Here is a 5,407-nt window from a genome sequence, read left to right as displayed (position 1 = left end):
TGGACTCATGCTTCATTAGTAATCTGATCTGTTAGCCACTGCAATGCTGACTGACTTAATTTGCACTGCAGATACCACAGCTAGAAGGCAGCAGACATTTGTGTGGAAGATGGGATGTGGAGTTTCACCAACTCTTTGCATTTAATTCTTGGCCTCCACCTCTTAGCTGGGCAGCATATGATGAGAGGCCCAGAGCACAAGACTAAGCATTGAAAACTTGTCCTATGACACAGATTCCTTTGATTTTCTTTGCTGGAGAAAACAACTTATTCAGGCTGCAGTGCACTGGCTTGCTGGGCATCGACATGCACCTTGAGACTCTCTCTCATGCTCTCACTTCCTTCAGAGCCAGAGTAAAATGTCCCAAGAGCTATAGCTAAAAATCATAACACAAGAGTAAAGTGGTTGTTTTCTTCTTTTAACCAGTCTCTTCCTTTTCTTATTTGTAAAGTATTTAAAATTATTCTTAAGAATATGCAAAGCAATTTGAGACCCCAAGCCACCACCTGCAGGAATCTTATTGTTTGCTGGAAAGGAATAATTTTTGTTTTGCAAAAAAGACCTGGAGAGGACAAAGAAACATTTCTATATCGTATGCATTAGCAAAAAAGATTAGACAGGCTATAATCTTGGTCAGTCTGACTTCTACAATTATGGAAAATTACAAAGATTGATGTTAGTTGCAATTTATCTTATTGCACAAACTGGTACAGGATGAATCTTCTCTTTTGAAATACATATTTCACTGAAACTAGACTATGTGCGAAGTGATTTCTTTTTCTTTCTTTTCCCCATCAGATTGATAATAGACTGTGTAGGAAAGTGCTGAAAACACAAAAAGAAAAAGTTGGAGTGATTCGAATTGTCATGGCAATATCCTAGATTTTTCAAGAAGTTTGGTTCTGTTTAGCTAGTCACTTTAATTTTCCTTCACTAACTTGTCTCCATTCTCTGCCACAATGATAATTCTTTATATGACTGTCAGCCCTTTGCATTGTGACAGCTTAAATTAATGTTTTGATATTTCTCTCTTTGTAAGAATACAACAAAGAAGACAACTGCCAAGGATAGGACAGAAACTGTATGAATGTAAAACAGACATTGTGCACCAATAAAGCCAGAAGGAATAATTTTCATTTTATTGCCTTGTTAATAAGCTTTTGCAACAACTAATCCTGGAGACTTTGGGTTCTGTGGGCTAGTATGGCCCTTATGCTTCATCTGGGTTGTGGTAAACTTCTTACAAGGGACCTTGGACATTTCTGGGAATACTTCAGCCCATTAAGGTCGAGGAGTTTTAATACCTCAGGCAGGCTGATTCAGCCTACAGTACTACACTAACCATAGATGTAAGCTTTGGTGGATTAGCTTGTTTTACAGTCATAATCACAATAGCACTTGTTCACAGCAGAAACTCTTTTGAAAACTAATGTATGTTCATCTCATTTTTACATACCACCTCTCCAAGTGTTAAGAGGATCATTAATAAGAATTCCGAAAGGAAGATGCAGGAGGAGTTTGAAGGATTTGATCTGGCACTTACAAAAGAAATGATGAAAAGGAATTGTCTTAAGATTTTGTGGAGGTTTACACCAATCCTTATCTGAGGTTCAAGGCCTTTAGCAGCATTGTTCCTGTTCTTAATGCATGCTTCGAAAATCCCAACCCATCTGGCATTGCTGTAAATGAAGCTTGACTTCAATGAGGATGGTGTTTTTCAATGTTCTTTAAAAAATCCTTTTAAAAAGATCTGAGATATTCAGATGCAGTTTAATGTTTCAGTATAGCTGAGGATTTCATTATTACCTCCTCTCATTTTTATCCTTTTCCGTCTGTTTTTCCTCTCACACATTCCTTCAGGACCTGGCCTCACCTGAGAGATGAGGAATTTAAATGAAAGTAGAACCAAAAAAAAAAAAATCAATTAATCCATTCTTTGTGGCAGAAGCCACCAGATGATGCTGTTACTCTTAGAGCTTCTTAGCATGTGAGCAAGATTTCAGTTTTTGAAGGAATGTTGCATTGTTATTAGCTTAGTTTTACAGTAATCCTCTGAGAGAAGCTACCAGCAGAGTGTGTTTTCTGCCTTATTCTCTATAGGATGCAGTTCTTGGGACAAATTACTTTCCTTGGAGTTGAATTTCAGTACCATGCTGCAAAGTCTGCGTTCTGGAAGTAGCAGGAACTTCTGTGATGACTGCAGATACCACTGTCACAGGGTAAAAATAATAATTTTTAAAAAGCACTAAGAAAATGGGTTTTACTTAGGAGAAAGTCCACATTGCTTTCTGTTTCATCAACAGGTCAGTACCAAAACCCAAAATTCTGTCACTATAGAGAAAGAAGCGATAGTTGTCACAAACGTAAGACACTGAAGAAGGACACTCTCACCACTGTGGATGTGCCAGGCCATATAAAAAAACCATAAGGAGAGCACTGTTTGGATGTCAAACAATCCTTTGACCTATACCTCTCCCTCTTTAATGAAGTGCTGGTCCCAGAGAGCTTCAAAGAATAGATGAAAAGTGTGAGACGTACTATTTATCTCAATGGACCACAAGTGCTGAAAGCTAGGGATGAAAAATTTAACATCAGATTTGTCAAATATTTCACTGCTGATGGGATCATTTTAGCAGAAATGACCAATGGCAGTGCTTATCCATCAAACTGAAGGTTTAATATAAAAAATAAATAACATGGGAGATAGGGCTTCTAGTGCATGATTCATTTATGCATTTTAATTAAAACTCTTGATTGTTTAAATGCAAATGAAGCAAATTCAGAAATGCCATTGCATTGCATCAGCAAGCTTAAAATCAGCAGCAGAGATTGGGTTCAGTCAGGTATAATGATGATAGTGAAGCATATGAGAAAGTTTTACTGTCTCTGCAGAAGGTATTGCCACCAGCTGCTCCATACTCTGCTTCTACCAGCAGAAACAACCCCCACAGCAGTCATCTGAGAAAAAAATGAGCGCTCATGCCTCAGCCAAGCTGTTACTGGACAGTGATCTCAAACTAGAAAGTTGTACTGAAGGGCACATGTCAACATTCAAACGTTGCCAGATCTGAACAAGGCAAGATCGAACTAGGACTAGAGAGTGCCCTCCATATACCTGAGATTATCTTTGGCCTGGGATTTCTAAGCTTGACTGCCATTTAATGTCAAATAAGTTCTGCTTATTTTCATAGATCTTACAAGAAAGAATAAGCAAGCGCGTTACAGAGCTGACGCATCCAGGCTTTGCTAAGCCAATTAAGCAATCGAATCAAGGTCACAGTTGAGATGGACTAAACAGATCAGTGAGATTGAATGGCCAAAATTAATATACTAGGAAATTAAATCAAAGTTATAAAGTTGAGACCAAATTTGTTTTGTTGGTGTTGGGCTGGGGATATTTATGGGGGAAGCTGTTTTCTTTGCAGTCTGAAGGATGTTTGTGTCCATCCGGTCCAAGGTTTCTTTCTAAGAGGGGCCCTCTAAAACAAAGGGTAATCCTGGCTGATTCCACTTAAAGAGGAGGTACAGCCACCACAGTGCTGTCAGCAGCTCGGCTTCATTATTTTCTTCCTTAAATCTCTCTGTTGTAACAAGTTATTAGCTTGCTGCTCTGATTTTCCCTTTCTAACACAGAAAATCTTTCCATAGAAGTGACACAGATGACAGCCAAATCAAGCAGTAACAGCTTTGGGGAAAAATAATAAATCCAGAAGAAATTTCCTAATTATATGCAAGATTTACAGAGTTTGGTGTTTACTTTTAGGGACCTGTATGTAGTGCTGTTTCTCCATTATAGAGTGCAAATATGCAAGTGTGTCTTTGAGATAAGGCAGTATCGTCCTCGTATAATGAAAAGGAAATGAAAAGAGTGAGTTCAAAATGCTTTATATTTTGGGATCTTCACTTGTGGTGTTGACAGCAGCTGCAACAAAGATTCAGATTGAAGACAACTTACATTCATGTTGAACATCTCAGTGGCATTAGCACAGTCAGTAACAAGTCTTTTACCTCTTTTCCCGTGGATTGTACAGTTACAGGAGGGAAAAGCTTTATGTCCAGAAGCTGTCCTGGGAACAAATGTGCTTCTTTCCATCAAGATTCTCTCTCCTTTCAGAGTCCTGCTCATGGTGATTAGGACCAGACCTTGCAATGGAGGATGTTGCCCATGGAAGCCTTGAGCCACGTGGCCACCAGGATGAGGGTTCATTGTCATGAAGTATCTTCTAGTTTAATTGCAGGCTTCTTGCCAGAAACAAAAGAGAAAGGGAGGACAGGCTATGAAAACTTGTGTTTTCTTACTGGGTTAATGAAAAACGTTGAGTGGACAATACAGTAAAATACATCTAAAACAATTATTTGAGAGTTCTATCATGGCAGTTGCTTTCTCTCCCTACCTTGGGCAACTATTGCAGGTAAATTCATATCCTGCTCCAAAATAAAACACTCCTTTTTTTTTCCCCATCAGGCTAAATTTTGCTGATAATTAGAGTTTTTCTAGGTTCAACTCAAATTGATTGCAAGGAAACTTTGTTCTAAAGGAGTGTATTTTCCTTTGAATATAGGCTGGACTACCCTGAGTCCAGGGAACTGCGCTGCAAGGTCTGATCTGCCACTGAACCTTGGGCTGGAGAGGAGTCCTGACTGGGGGCACATGGAGCATCTCTTCCCCTCACCACATCCTTCCTCAGCACAATGTGATTAACCATTTGCCAGGTCTCACCACCTGTCCTACCCAGAACAGCCACATCAGGCAGCATCCCTGCCCACAGCTGGGGGCTGGAACCAGATCACCTTTAAGGTCCCTTCCAAGCCAAACCATTCTATGACCTAAGAGCTGGGTTTTTTCACAGGAGGTGGGAGTGCAAGAGAAAAGAAGTTTTCTTGCCAGTTGGCCTGAACATCCCCCAGGGACGTGTAAAGCCCAAAGTCTGTTTGCTGCCCGTCTGTGTCGCAGCTCAGGGCTGAACATGCCAAAGGCTGCTGAGGTGACTTGTGTGAGCAACTCCTACCCAGCATGAGGGGCAGGCTGCAGAGCCAGGCCTTCTGTTTGGGCAAAACCCAACAACCCCACTGAATTAAAGACATAATTGAGGTTTGGCAAAATTGCAACACAGCTGCCCAAGGTCATCTCCAGTGAAAGTAGCTGGGGAGGTTTACACAGAAGATGTTAATTGGATTTTCGTTTTCTCTTTAGAAAGGTTTAGAGCTATCGGATCTCACCCCACTACAAGCTGCATGAATATGTCCAGTGATATTGTGAGCTGATTATTGTTCATTCTTAACGGATTTCCATCTCCGTAACAACGGTATTAGCATTAATATTGTGCCCAGGGCTCTGAATATGGATACTAATGGAACTCAATCAGCTCTTAAAGAACAAAGGATCTCTTTTACATGGCACCCTGTG

The 5,407-nt window shown here is 40.2% G+C and overlaps 1 long non-coding RNA gene across 1 annotated transcript in view; it reads right to left on the bottom strand.

The window, feature by feature from the left end:
• Positions 1 to 459: 459 nt before the first annotated feature.
• The window catches only part of LOC113969490, a 29,587-nt gene continuing 24,639 nt past the window's right edge, over positions 460 to 5,407 (bottom strand). Inside the window, exon 3 of the long non-coding RNA XR_003534870.1 lies at positions 460 to 4,242. This is a non-coding gene — a long non-coding RNA (uncharacterized LOC113969490). The remainder of the gene's footprint in view (positions 4,243 to 5,407) is intronic.

Source organism: Neopelma chrysocephalum, unplaced genomic scaffold (genome assembly GCF_003984885.1).
Source record: "Neopelma chrysocephalum unplaced genomic scaffold, ASM398488v2 Primary Assembly neopelma1_73b, whole genome shotgun sequence".
NCBI classification, from domain to species: domain Eukaryota; kingdom Metazoa; phylum Chordata; class Aves; order Passeriformes; family Pipridae; genus Neopelma; species Neopelma chrysocephalum.
The sequence above is the reverse complement of the archived record's forward strand: the minus strand, read 5'-3'. Positions and strand labels throughout refer to the sequence as shown.